Genomic DNA, 15,791 nt, shown 5'->3' with positions numbered 1-15,791 from the left:
AAGTCATGTGACTTGTGCTCTGATAAACTTCAATTACTCTTTACTGCTGTACTGCAAGTTGGAGTGATATCACCCCCCCTCCCTTTCCCCCCCCCCCAGCAGCCAAACAAAAGAACAAAGGGAAGGTAACCAGATAACAGCTCCCTAACACAAGATAACAGCTGCCTGGTAGATCTAAGAACAACACTCAATAGTAAAAACCCATGTCCCACTGAGACACATTCAGTTACATTGAGAAGGAAAAACAGCAGCCTGCCAGAAAGCATTTCTCTCCTAAAGTGCAGGCACAAGTTACATGACTAGGGGCAGCTGGGAAATTGACAAAATGTCTAGCCCCATGTCAGATTTCAAAATTGAATATAAAAAAATCTGATTGCTCTTTTGAGAAATGGGTTTTAGTGCAGAATTCTGCTGGAGTAGCACTATTAACTGATGCGTTTTGAAAAAAAACATGTTTTCCGATGACAGTATCCCTTTAAGGAGATTATCAATTCTGAAAGGAAAAGAACAGAAAAGAAATTTGTCATTCAAGGAAAGTTTTCTAAAAAGTATCCGGTGGAAGAATCTTTTTCCAAATTATGGGATAACCCTCCTAGAGTCGATGCTGAGTAGTAAGGTTGGCAAAGAAGTTCCTAAGGACCTGAGGGCTCATTCTACAAGAGCCATGGCTACTTCCTGGGCGGCGGAAGCCAGGGCCCTGCCAGACCTTATCTGCAAGGCTGCGAGATGGCCCTGTACCTTCGTCCGTCATTATAGACTAAATGTTATGTTGTCTCAAGATGCGAGATTTGGGAGAAAGATCTTGCAATCTGTTGTTAATTCTGAATAACATTTTTTGGTTGTTCAGCAATGGTCCCTCCCTTCTTAAGATTGGGGAAATCCCATGTTGGTGAATTGTCTGCCATGGGTGACATGGAAAATATAGAATTTTTTTCATACTGTAATTTCTATTTCCAAGTCACTTCCATGGCAGCATTCACCAACTTCCCTCCCTTCTCCTGGAGCTTGTTACTAGAATGGGAATGCTGAGAGGAGGAGAGCATTTAAAAACACTTTCCTGTCCAGTGACCTGATAGGCGGGATTAGCCCATGTTGGTGAATGCTGCCATGGAAGTGACTTGGAAATAGAATTTACGGTGAGTATGAAAAAATTTCTATATATATACTGGGTACCTAATCATACTGTATGTGGGTGATGAGATGCTGCTAAATGGAAGATCTCAGGCAATTTTTAGAAATTTCATACTAAGCGCCAAATTTAGGAAAGCTTTGCAGTTTAGAACATTGTAGTAGAAAGACATGGTTACCCATTTTGGATTTGGTGAATTGTGTACTTTCCAAAAATGTTTTTTGGGGTTAGTGTACCTTTTTTAGTTTTGCCATACATAAAATTCAGTAGCTGGAACGACAGAAGATGATATTACGTCTTTATTTTGGGGGCCCTAGAGACCACATACTTAGTTAAACCTATGCACATTGGGCATCAAACTGTTCAGTGGACCCCTGGCCTTCATATTTAGGATGTTGTATCTTGGTCCCTAATGATGTGTGGGAGATAGGATGCTTCAAAGTGGAAGTTTTGCGGTGATTTTACAAAAATGTCATTGTACGCACAGGTGACACGCAACATGCTGTGTTCAACCTGTGTTTGGCACTAATATGCACCTGTGTCAGTACAGGGCTATAAACAGTCTGGTGCTCTGCCCTGTGGCTGAATACATATAAAACCGTCTGTAAAGTTGCAGAAAAAAGGGCTATTGAATTGTTGTGGAAATTCAACTATATTCAAATTTAGCATGCAGTGAACGAAGCAGCGTGTGGAGCAAAGGGGACACATAATAACAGAAATAACTTTTTCCAATTACTTTATATTTTGACCTGTTTTCTAATATTGAAATGTAAAGTGTCTTTTTTTCACCTTCTACAGCAGCTCTGGGAGGGGGGTCACCGACCCTGTAAACTTCTAAATTAATACATTTAGTTGAGACATTTCTTATCTTTGTCCCTGCTGAGCAGAATATTTGGGTTTCATTACAGGCAGCTGTTAGAATGATACAATAGTTGCTAATACTCCAGAGATGCTTCTGAGAAATGTATCAACTAAATGTTGCAAAATTGTAACCGTTTAGAGTCTGCACCTGAATTACTGAGCTGCCAGACTCAGACACCAGAGATGGGGACATAACTTCAACTTAGATTTTGGAAAACAGTAAAAAATAAATAATGAAAAGTAATTGAAAAAAGTCTTTATTTCTGAAAACAACTGAACTGAAAAAAGTTTTTGGAAGTTGAACAACCCCTTTAACTGTAGGAGATAATAGTAAAAAAAGCAGTTTTCATCTCAAGCAACAGCAGCAATTCCGAATAACTGACATGGGTCAGTATGTTGTATGTCATGCTGCTGTTTTCATAACTTACTCAAAGTAAGAAAAGTCATTTGATGTAAAAGGTGTAAAAAAAAAAAAAGTTCACCAATAGATGGTGGTATTTGACTAGTTTCTTTAGGTTTCACTAAGTTGCTAAAACAGTTAACAATATGCTTTAAGCTCATTCAATTAGTTAAAGTTGCTCCATGTTTTTTTCCATTTTTAGATTTATCTTTCCAACCCTATTTACTGCTAAAGTTAATAGAGGTGTATGTGCTGAGTTAAATGCAATCCAGCTATTAATGCAGATGGCCAGTTAACAATCATCTGTTCATTTGATCTGATGAAAAGGGAAACTTATGGCTCTACATTACAAGTTGTATCCATACATAAAAGATAAATATATTTAGTTAACATTCAAATTTAAGTGTTTAAAATGGTTGTTCACCTTTACATTAACGTTTAATATGAGGTAGACAGTGATAATTGGAGACAATTTGCAATTTAATTTTTTTTATTTCTGGTTTTAGGATTATTTAGCTTTTTATTCAGCATCTCTCTGGTTTGCATTGTCAGCTGGTTGCTAGGGTAAAATTTCCCTCTGAGGTCCAGAGCATACATTACTGCCACCATCTACCATTTTGCCTGCTGCCTACCTACATCTTTTTCCATCTTTGTACCCTATTTCTCTTTCCACTGCTCAATGGCACATTATTATATTTTATAAAGAGCAGCAATACTCATGGGTGTAACTTCCCTTTAAGCATACCTCCCAACATTTGAGAAATGGAAAGAGGGACAAAATGTTCTGCTGTGAAAATGTTTGTTCACTCCCATTTTATGGCCACACCCCCTATCCATTTTACAAAATTTGTCAGGTTATGAAAGTTTGAACATATTTCTGTGAGTTTTAGGGCCATGTTTTATGTGTAAGTTTTGCCCAAGATGAAGATGAAATTGCCCTTTAAAGGAGAAGAAAAGCTACAGAGGCATTTTATTGCCAATAGATTAGCTGCAATAGTGCAAGCTAGAATGCTATATTTATTCTGTAGAATGTTTTACCATACCTGAGTAAAAAGCTCTAGAAACTCTAGAGCAGTGATCCCCAACCAGTAGCTCGTGAGCAACATGTTGCTCTCCAACCCCTTGGATGTTGCTCCCAGTGGCCTCAAAGCAGGGGCTTATTTTTGAATTCTAGGCTTGGAGGCAAGTTTTGGTTGCATAAAAACCAAGTGCACTGCCAAACAGAGTCTCAGTGTAGGTTGACAATCCACATAGGGGCTACGAAATGGCCAATCACAGCCCTTATTTGGCACCCCAGTAACATTTTTCATGATAGTGTTGCTCCTCAACTCATTTTACTTCTGAATGTTGCTCACGGGTTCTAAAGGTTGGGGATCCCTGCTCTAGAGTCTCTCCCTGCTCTGGGCTCAGATTACAGTAGAGAAGGGAGGGAGGGGAAGAGGAGCAAACTGAGCATGCTCTTGCCCAGGGCAATGAGGTTTAAGCTGAAGGCAGGAAGTCTGATGCAGAAGCCCATGAGTACACAATAGAAGGAAAGAAATGCAGTGTTTCTTTTGACAGGGGACTCAGAGCAGCATTACTTTGAGGGTTTACTGGTATATTTAGATGGACCTTTCTGATAAGGCTTACTTAGTTTTAACCTTTCCTTCTCCTTTAAGCTAAGGCTTAGTTCCCCCAAGAGACTTGTTTATCTTTAATACATACAATTGTATCTTTGCTTATCTTCAATTGTTAGAAATGTATCTAAGTGCAGGTATGGAGTTTTCTGGGCTCTCTGCCAAAAAGCCACTTTAATTGTTTCAGAAACTATATAACTGTTTTTGGAGTTAGTGCAGGAGATCAAAGAGAAACGAGAGGCTTTTCAATAAAATCCCGGGACTGGCTGAGCAATCAAAATTGGGACTGTCCCATTTTCTTTCTAAGAATAGAACATATTTTTATAGCAACTACATGGAGCTGACTTTTAATTGATACAAATAATACTTGCATGTCTGTTTCATGTTTTAATAGCAAAAACTGCCATCACATCAGGACACACATCCCTACATCCCTGTCTATTCTGCCTTTTCTAGTCCATGTTAAGAATTTAAATAGAAAAAAAAAAGTTCTTACATGTCTTCCGTAGGGCATCTCACATTTCTTTTGGGGGGTGATTTATATAAGCAAAGCATATTCTTCCGCAGGACCTCTTATCCCCAAGTTGAAGTCACATGAAGGTTAAAATTTGAGATCTCTACTCACCAAGGGGCAAATTTACCAAAGGGCAAAGTGACTTAGCGCTGATGAAAACTTGACAGCGTGACGTCATTTCGGTACTTCGCCGATTTACTAACAGTCGCTGGCGTAACTTCGCTAGAGAAGGAGATAGATTCTAGCTTTACTTCGCTCTCTAAAGCCTGGCAAATTTGCACTCTGGCGAAGGGACGTAACTACGCTAATTCACTAAAATGCGGATTTTACTGAACGTTACCTCTTGGGCCAGACTTGCCTTCACCACCTCAAACCAGGCGAAGTGCAATAGAGTAGATAGGACTTCCTCAAAAAATACTTGAAATTCCCCAAAAAAAAACGCTGGCGACTTTTCATTTTTCAGGGTGATAGGCTGCAAAAGATCATAAATTTTTTCTGCGGTACCCGCCTTCCCCCCTACATTTCCTAACATTATGACAACTCTATTTTATTAAGCTTCCCTGGGCTTGTGTAGTGTAATGTATTTGCTGCAACATATACGTCCATTGACCTTTAACTTCCCGCTGTATGCAAATGAGCAACACTAGCGCAACTTCGCGTTGCTTGCCAAAGTAACGCTAGCACAACTTCGTCAGTGTTCAGTGCCCTGGACTCAACTTCGGATTTTAGTGAATTAGCGTTGTCCTGGTGAATCTATGCCTGGCGAAGTGTTGAGATGTGAGCGAAGCCGTGCTGGAAAATTTTTGGATTTTACTAAATCTGCCCCCGAGTCTTATATCAGGTTCCTTAGCATTCACCAACACAATTGGATGTTGGGTTTTTGAATGGGTCTAATCATAGTCAACTAGTTAATCCTCTTGCACACTGCAACAGGGGGGGACAGTAAGGGTGGTGGCACATGGGGAGATTAGTAACCAAGCACAAAGTCTTCTCTACTGCGGGCAACTAAGCTCCCCAAATGCCTTCCCGTTGGCAAGAATGTGAATCACTGGTGGGATGGCATACGTATCGCTTCGTTTTCCGAAGTTGCCTCATGAGGAAACTTTTCAGCCATAAAGTGTCTGACAAAATGGTTTCCGAAGTCGCTCAAAGTTGCCTCACGGGGAAACTTCAGAAATCGAAGTGCCGCTAGTGCCATTGCGCTGGCGTTTTCTTATTATAGCAGGGGGAAGGCAGTTCGGGGAGATTGTCGCCCCCAAAGAAGAGGCGAATTATCACCCCCAAAGAAGAGGCGATTAGTCGCCAGGCGACTAAATCTCCCGAATCTGCCCGTGTGCCCCTGCCCTTAAGCAACAGTTCCTTTTTTTAATGGCAATCTTTATGGACACTGACCACATTTTGAGATTCACAAGTTAAAAGTACTATCAGCCAATGCAACATAATCTATGCAAACCAGATGACATTTACAGTGCAATAGACCACACTGATAAAATAGCTTTGAGCTGCTAATTCACAAGATAAGATTCTCTTAACTCCTGTCACTTACTGGTGACTTTTCCTGTAGAAAACAAGTATTACTGGCTTCATTATCTATTCAACTGAAAACCCACACATTCCAGGCATGTCAGGGGTAAGCAATTACTCTTCCAAACAACAGAGCAAGTACAACAAAAAGTACAGCTTTCAGTTTTTTCTCAGTTTCTACTGCAGCGCTGTAGTTTTGAGGGGTGGGCTTGGGCAGCCTGTAGACTTCCCCACATCCAACCCTCTAATTTGTAGGTAATTCAAATTTGTAAGTTAGGGAGCACTGGTGGGCAAATCATGTTCTTACCACCTGCACTATATAAGCAGGGCTGCTTCTGCCATGAGACAAGAGGATAACTTTGCCTCATTTTGCATGTGCAGCAGGTTACCAGGGGTGCTAGAACGCAATTCCACTCACTGCACTAGCTATGTGGCCCCTTAAACCCACCCAACACAAAAAAAAGGTAAGTGTTAGTAAAGTAAGGAGGGTGGCTTTGTGTTCCTGCCTCAGCTGGCAGCAGCCCCTAAACACCCCTTTATGTAAGGCAGGACTGCCTTGTGCCCATCTTTATCCACTTTTCACATTAAACTGGATTTTTAATCTGGCAAGAGATACAGGGCACAGCAATGCCCCAGACTCATTGGTAAATTACCCGCAATATGTCTGGCCTGTCCACTTTTGGAGAAGTTATCTTTTCAGAGGAACAATACAGTGGACACTGTTACTTCCCCACTTTCAAACTATCATGAAAATGAAATTTTAATAAAAACTTCATTATATTGATAATACATTTTCTAAATATATAAAATATCAGTTATATATATAAAAAATATAAAATTATTGTACTGTTTCTGAAATATTCAAGTTAGTCTTCACTGTCTCCCACCCCAGCATCTGTCTCTCTTCATTCTTTCTTTAAAGAGATCCTGTCATCAGAAAACATGTTTTTTTCAAAACGCATCAGTTAATAGTGCTACTACAGAATTCTGCACTGAAATCCATTTCTCAAAAGAGCAAACAGATTTTTTTTATATTCAATTTTGAAATCTGACATGGGGCTAGACATTTTGTCAATTTCCCAGCTGCCCCTGGTCATGTGACTTGTGCCTGCACTTTAGGAGAGAAATGCTTTCTGGCAGGCTGCTGTTTTTCCTTCTCAATGTAACTGAATGTGTCTCAGTGAGACATGGGTATTTACTATTGAGTGTTGTTCTTAGATCTACCAGGCAGCTGTTATCTTGTGTTAGGGAGCTGTTATCTGATTACCTTCCCATTGTTCTTTTGTTTGGCTGCTGGGGGGAAAAGAGAGGGGGTGATATCACTCCAACTTGCAGTACAGCAGTAAAGAGTGATTGAAGTTTATCAGAGCACAAGTCACATGACTTTGGGCAGCTGGGAAATTGACAATATGTCTAGCCCCTTTTCAGAATTCAAAATTGAATATAAAAAAATCTGTTTGCTCTTTTGAGAAATGGATTTCAGTGCAGAATTCTGCTGGAGCAACACTATTAACTGATTCATTTTGAAAAAAAATTTTTTTCCCATGACAGTATCCCTTTAAGGTGGCAGTCATATTTTGATTGATTGTTAGACTTATTATATCTTAATGGGGGCGCGCTAACTCAAATAACTGATTCCAGCACAATATAATAAAATAACTGCCTTTGGCACAAATCCAGCAGAGAGACAGATCCTGAGAGGGGAAGAGTAACTTCATTATTTCAGAAACAGCACAACATTTTTGTTTTAAAATTTCTTATTTTAGTATCATGAAGCTTATATTTCATTTTCACAACAGTTCCCCTTTAAATAAAAATAGCACCTAAAAGGGTTATCTCAGTCTCAGAGAACTATTTGTAGACTTCTAGTTATGGGTGTTTGTGATCTACTGGTAGGTTACAGTTTGCATTCATTTGGAGGCCAATGCTCAGTCTAGAGCACTACTCTACTTATTTCTCACCTTAACAATCAATTGCAGGTATAGATCCTGATGGAATAACTATAAACATGGATTACCCTCATAGCACATGACTATTAATGGCTATCTGCACAACAGCTGCTTCTAAACTCATATGAGGGAATGTTTACCAAACTCCCAGCTGCATTGCTCATGCAGGTAATATATTGTATCCCACTCCTGTTTCTCCATAGAGCAGGGTTGTATAGTTGGACTGTTGTCTCTGTACCTGACTGAGTTGTGGGGTTTGTTGAGCCCATAAATCCCAAAGTACATACACAAGTGCTTTAAAGGAACGGTTCAGTGTAAAAATCAAAGCTGGGTAAATAGATAGGCTGTGCAAAATAAAAATGTTTTCAATATAGTTAGTTAGGCAAAAATGTTTAATGTATAAAGGCTGGAGTAACTGGATATGTAACATAATAGTCAGAACACTACTTCCTGCTTTGCAGCTCTCTTGTTTCACTGACTGGTTACCAGGCAGTAACCAATCAGTGACTTGAGGGGGGCCACATGGGTCATAACTGTTGCTTTTGAATCTGAGCTGCATACTAAGGATCAATTGCAAACTCACTGAACAGTTATGTCCCATGTGGCCCCCCCTTCAAGTCGCTGACTAACTCACAGTTAGAGAGCTGAAAAGAAGGAAGTTGTGTTCTGTTAAGTTAGATATCCACTCACTCCAGCCTTTATACATTACATTTTCAGCTAACTAACTGTATTAGAAACATTTTTTTGCACAGCCTATCTATTTAACCAGTTTTTATTTTTATACTGGATTGTTTTTTTAATAAAGTCAGCACAAGAGTACAAGTGGCATAACTTATTTTAAAGGAAAATTGGAGATCTGTTAAAAAGGGACAGTAGCCAATAAAATCCCCCAGCACAACTGACTGTTTACCCAGGCCCAAACAAGTTGCATGTGCTCCCACAAAAGTTAAAACATATGGTATGAAAGTGCAGCATCCATTCTCTGCCAAGCTTTTGGTAAGCTATACAAGAGCATGAAGAAGAATGCTTTGTTGCCCAGGTTCTGGGGTAACATGGAAAAAAGCAGGCTCTGTGATATCATTTGGTGGTCAGAATCTAGGACAGATTGGGATGTGCAAAGCCTTATTTTACACAATGACCTCCAGGCTCAGCATATTCCCAAAGACCACTGCATCAGTAATATTGCAAGGCAGCCACCAATCAGGTTAGACATGAAATGCCTGCTATAGGACTGAAAGTTATTTAACAAGGGTGAGGTAAAACGATAGCATTTATATTTACATGTGATTAAAGAATCATTTGTCCTACCAGCATCTACAACTGAACTATTTATTTGCAGCAAATGTCCTATTTTATTACAAAGTGACTTTAATGGCATTTAACTCCTGTTTATATCCCTGATTAAAGGAAAACTATACCTTCAGAATTAATACTATGCTAACAGATCATTTTTATCATGTTACCTATTAAAGAATGTCACCAAGTAATTATAAACATATTGCTCTTTGAACCACCATTTTGTGTTAGTCTATGTGCTTCCTCAAAGATCATCTCATAGGAATTAATGCAGCTCTAATTAACAGGAAGAAGCATGGGAGCAAAATACAGAACTATTTCCATTCACTGGTTGATGTACCCCAGCATGTATGTGTCCACTTGGTTTATATGTAAGCAAACTGAATCATGTCAGTTCAGGGGGTGTCCATTAGAATATAAAATAGCAATTTGCCATTTATTATTATCCAATGGCACATTCTAGTAGAAAATACAGTAATATTTTTATGAAAGTGGTTTACTTAGATGAAGCAGAGCTTTTTATGCAATATATTGTTATAGACACCATCAGTATCCAGGCTTATAGTTATAAAGTACTAATATCATTATATTCTGCACAGTTTATCTATTATTTGTTATGTAAACATGTGTCCTGTTTCATGACTGGTTGCCCCATGGCTACACAAAAGCTTTATAATATATTTAAGCTCGCACCTGGGCAGTAACCCATAGCAACCAATCAGTGATTAGCTTTTTGCAAACAGCTGCAGGTTGAGCGCTAAAAGCAATAATCTGATTGGTTGCCATGGGTTACTGCCCAGGTGAAAATTTGACCACTGTTTAAAATTGAGCCCCAGTTTGTACCAGTGATCAGTAACACTACATATTATTTATCTTTACAGAAGTGCCGTGATCTTTTAATGTTACTGGTCCTATAATGAAGAAGCTAAGCATTCGTATGTTAGTCTGTTTGATGGTTAGACTGAAGCCAGTCCAAAAGGCTAAAGGAAGTTCAGCTGGAGCAACTTTTAATAACTGCAGAGGGGCATTCTCTCCATAAGGCACAGCACTACCCAGTACTTGATCCACATGCCTCAGTTTGTAAATAATGTTATAGTTTCTGATTTTTTCCTTGTCCTTTCCAGTGGCTAAGATATATTACACACACGACCCAGTTCTTTCCAGGTGTTCAGTGGATATCCTGTCATCTGATCTTCCTAATAGGCTGATCGCCTGAAGGAAGTGCTAACCCTTAGAGTTGAGCGATGAAAGAGAACAATTCAATTACACCTCATTAAAGGCAAGTTAGCTAAAAACAACTGTGCTGTAAACATTATACATAACTATGACATGATATTTTAATCTTTGTACTAAAAGGAGCTAACATTTCCCCTAGGTGCAGTAACCCATATCAATCAATAAAAGTTACCTGCTGATTGGTAGCTAATGGGTAACTGCACCTGGACAAACATTGTTTTTTTTAATATAATCCTGTATAAGCCTTAGGGCTCTTACAGACAAGCGTTTTTACCTGCGCACCCCTGCGTTGCGGTTTCATCCGTTCAAGACGCACTGAATTCTTTGCGGCTGTACTTACACAGGAGAATGCAATCGTCGAACGCAGGTTGGGACACAGCATGTTGCATTTTACCTGCGTTCATTGCTTACATGCGTCTGTGTGAGTACAGCCACATTGAAAAGAATTCAGTGCGTCTACTCCTGCGCTCCCCGACGGCTGAACTGATGAAACTGGAACGCAGGGGAGCGCAGGTAAAAACGCTCATCTGTAAGAGCCCTAAAGGTCTCATTTATGACCGCAATTACACTTTGGAGCAATTTATCATATTTTTACCCCAATGTAACAGTTTCACATAATTCTGGTGTCATTACACCTGCCAGGGGGAGTTGGGCTTTGTGCAACTGTGTGCGTTAAAGAAGTCTAAGCAAATTTTAATGGGTCTTCATTGTTTATTATTTTATATTTTTCATTACTTGCCTTTCTTTCGATTCTCTCCAACTTTTAAATGGTGGTCACTGACCCCATCTAAATAACAAATTTACAAATGTATTGTTATAGCTACTTTTAATTACTTTTCTTTCTATTCAGGCCCTCTGCTATTTGTATTTCAGTCTTTTATTTAAATCAACGTGTGATTGCTAGTGTTGCTTGGATCCCAGCAACTTGCTGAAATTGCAAACTAGAGAGCTAAAAACTTCAAAAAACACAAATAATAAAAACCAATTGCAAGTTGTTCTGAATACCACTATATCATGCTAGAGGTGAACTCAAAGGTGAATAACCCCTTTTATACTCATGCAATTATATTGCAATGGAATACAATCCATCCAAGTGGATACAGTCATTATAAGAAAAAGTCTCATTAAGTGAAAAAATGCACTGTATTTCTACCATGATCACACTGGTAAATGTTTTGCTTTTTTTAGGTCCTTGCTGTTACCTTGCCCTCGATCTCAGCATGAGGAGGGTGCCAAAATTGGCCTTGTTAAATTTAAACCACTTACCAAACACGTGAGATTTCAATTGAGATGACACCAGGGTTATTTGTTAGCTTCACATTGCCAGGGTGTTTCTGACAGCAATGTCTGTTTGTTGATGCCAACTTTGGAGTCTATTGACCTCTTAGACACTTCTGCTCTGGTTTCAAATACATATCTACAATATATTTTGGAAATCAAAAACACAAAATAAATCTGCATATGCAATCTAGTCATATGCCTTCAGAAGAACACAAAATAAATCTACATAGATAGTCAGCAGAAATTTCGGCACCTCCTGAACAGCACTATCACAAAATATATGTCTACATGTGTACAGAATTATTTTGTGAAATACTGGAAGGTAAGTTCCTTACTGACGAACTAAAGAAAGAATATTGCATTACTTGTGTGTAGCCATCATTTCATCATGTTTTGTACGCATAACTAAGGATGCTACCATAGGTTTTCATATTAGCTGTGTGTCTGGCCAATAAAGCACTTTCCAATGAATGCCCCTTAATCCCATGTGCCTATTTCCTGCCATAAGCCAAATGTAATTTACTTGCAGTGAGTACAAGGTTAGGCAAGGCGGCTGCTTTTTCAGTTGCCCTATCTTTGCCAAAACCCTTATATTACATTCTTGCTTGGTTAGATTAAACCAATCCTCCGTTTAACTCCCTTTTTCTTCACTTATACACAATCAGCTCCCCACTGTGGCATCAATTTTGACCAATTTCATATTTCAGTGCTGTTATTGAACTCGACTGAGGATGATGGACTTTTCATTTGACAACAGCTCTTAAACCAGAGGTTTGACATGTGAAGCTATTTTAGTGGTGTTGGGTTTAGGTGCACAGATACAGTCTTAATTACAGATCATCGGGTAAAAAGAAACAGTTGGCTGTTGGCAAAAACAGCTGTGCCCAGAAGCTTCACTTATTACTCTGCTTGCTGCTGGGAGAGCAAGATTCTAATGAAAGGGTCCTGGCACAAGCATAAATAGGTGCACCCAAATATTTTACATTCTTCTCATGAGAAATTTCAGGTCAAAGACTTTCCTGTGAAGATTTGTGCCCAGTCTCATACCCTGTATAGGCATAGGATCCCTTATTTGGAAACCTGTTATACAGAAAGCTCCACATTATGGGAAGGCTGTCTCCCATTGACTGTGTAAATCAAATAATTAAAAAAAATTAAAAACGTGTTATTTTGTTCTTTTTCCAACTAAGGTATCATTAACCCTCAATAGAGGCAAAACTGTTAGGTTTATTTAATATTTAAATGATTTTTCAGTATAACTAAAATATGAAGATCCAAATTAGAGAATAATCCTTTATACAGAAAGCCCCAGATCCCAAGCATTCTGGATAAAATGTCCCATACCTGTACTGGTTATATGCAGTAGTATTATAGATTCATAATGTAATGTTTGTTTGTGATTTATATAAATCTGAATTTACTTTCAACAGAATATTTTTTGGAATATCTTCATGACAATAGTAGGTGACTGGCATTAAGTCAAGTACTGTAGCTACATTTAGGACTTTGCCACACCACATTACCAATTTATTTTGAGTCATAAAGACATGAGTTCATTTAAAGACAAAGCACATTTGCCGTTAGACTATGTACGTAATAACCTAGATCATAATTTAGAGCATATGTGTGTATTAGAAGGTGTAAGAAGACCACAAGAGGATAGGGTACATTGTTTATTCTCTCCAGCACTCAGCATTCAGTTTATAACCTCTGACTTTGTCCTAAATTTATATAGTGAATAAAGTACCCTCTATTGTACAATATAAGGAGTTCCATGACCATATAAAAGCACGAGGCTGAAGGCTGAGTGCTTTTATATAAGTCATGGAACTCCAAGCTTACTTCTAATATCCTCATATTTTCCAACAAGGGGTATTTTATTTATTATAATAAACAAGTTTTATTGAGTCAAAATGACATCACTACTCACAGTTTATAACTGACGACATCACTAGTCACCGTTTATAAGGATATAATTTACAAAATATTCATGGCTTTTGTTTATTATATCATATATTGTATAGGGGCCTTAAGGGTGTATTCCATCTGGCCCTGGCACCTTTCATTTTTAGGAAAGCTTAAAGCGATACTGACACGTTCCTATAAAAATCATAGGAACATGACAGTATCAAGTAAATGCTGCACCCGGAAAAGTTCCCCGCAAAGCCACCCCCACCCCCGTGAACCTGTGTGCAGCAGACCGGCTGACACTACTAACAGATCTTCTGATTTGCTTCAGTGATGCTGGGCTGGGGGCAGAGCGATCCTTCCATAGGCTGAATTTCTGTTTTCATTCATAATCAGCCTATGGAAGGATTGCGCCGCCCCGCAATCACTGAAATGCAGGTTTGTGGGGGCTGGGGGTGGCTTTGAGGGGAACTATTCCGGGTGCAGCATTTACTTGATACTGACACATTCCTATGCTGTTTATAGGAACATGTCAATATCGATTTAATGTACAGGTATGGGATCCGGAAACCCGATATCCAGAAAGTTCCGAATTACGGAATGAACATCTCCCATAGACTTTATTATAATCAAATAATCCACATTTTTAAAAAGGATTCCCTTTTTCTCTATAATAATAAAACAGTAGGTTGTACTTGAGCCAAACTAAGATATAATTATTCCTTATTGGGAGCAGAACCAGCCTATTGTGTTTATTTAATGTTTACATGATTTTCTAGTAGACTTAAGGTATGAAGATCTAAATTACGGAAAGATCCGTTATCCGGAACACCCCAGGTCCCGAACATTCTGGATAACAGGTCCCATACCTGTACCATATCCTGAGTCAGCCACTGACTAGTTTGGGATGAGCCAACAGTGCCGCTATAAGGTCGGTCTGGGAACCCTGACTCTATTGTATACACTGAAGAAAACAACTGATTTAGAACATTTGCCTTTTCAGTACCTGTTACAATCATACTGGTACCATTATTTAAAGGAGAAACATTCTAAACCTGCATCTTCTTATCCTTTTCCCTGATAAATGCACTGGCCTGCGGTATAACAATAGTATGCACTGTGCTGCTATTTTTAATCCTTTTCAGCAATCTTTTCTGCTGAGTGGTTGTGCATGAGCAACAGAAAAAAGGCTTTCAGAATTGGATTTATTGCACTACACATACAGCATACATACACATACATGCAGCCTCGGGGATCCCTGGGACTCAATATAACATGGCGGCACATCGTCACTAGATTAGTACCCTGGGCCGGTACCTTTTTCAGCAGAAGAGTAGTGGCCTAACAGGGGCGATCCTGGCCCATCCGCCACCTGAGGCAGCAGCAGTTGTTGCTGCCCCCACCCTCCCCCGTGCTCTTACCTTTTTGCGCTTGAGGGGGCCCAGAGGGGTCCACGAGGCGGCAGAGAGGGCCAGGACACTAGCGCAGAGAGCCTAACTGCGCTCTCTGCACTAGAAGAGCCAAATTTGAAACCCAGAAATTCAGCCCTTAAAGTACCAGGAGTAGCGCTGCCGCTTGAAGCGACAGCCTCAACTCGCCTCCTTGGCGAAGCGCCCCTGGGCCTAAAGTTGTAGCTTAGTGTTTATAATTAATGGAGTGTCTAATAAATTGACCATGATTAACTCTTTCCTTCCTGTGTAGAAAACAGACCAGTTATCATTAGGCCATCCCTAAAGTTCTGTGAACTATTTGTGCTTTCATTTTTTTTTTCTCATATACTTTTCTTGTGCAAACAAAATCAATCAAAACTAAATAGGCTCATATGTACCAGAAAACATGCAAACACAAAAGTGCCTATTACTTTTTGAAAATGCGACTTAATCACATTTTAATGATCATATTCCTTCAACCAACAGAGATAAATAACTTAAACGGTTTGGGCTGATAGCTGACATCTACTTCTGATTTCCCTACTGTCTGGTTTTCAGATTAGCAAATATATAAACACTATATATATTCTGGAATGGCACATAATGCTTTTTTTCATATTTGAACCACTTTTACTTAAATGTTAATG

This window comes from Xenopus laevis, chromosome 2S, assembly GCF_017654675.1.
Source record: "Xenopus laevis strain J_2021 chromosome 2S, Xenopus_laevis_v10.1, whole genome shotgun sequence".
Taxonomy (NCBI): domain Eukaryota; kingdom Metazoa; phylum Chordata; class Amphibia; order Anura; family Pipidae; genus Xenopus; species Xenopus laevis.
The sequence above is the reverse complement of the archived record's forward strand: the minus strand, read 5'-3'. Positions refer to the sequence as shown.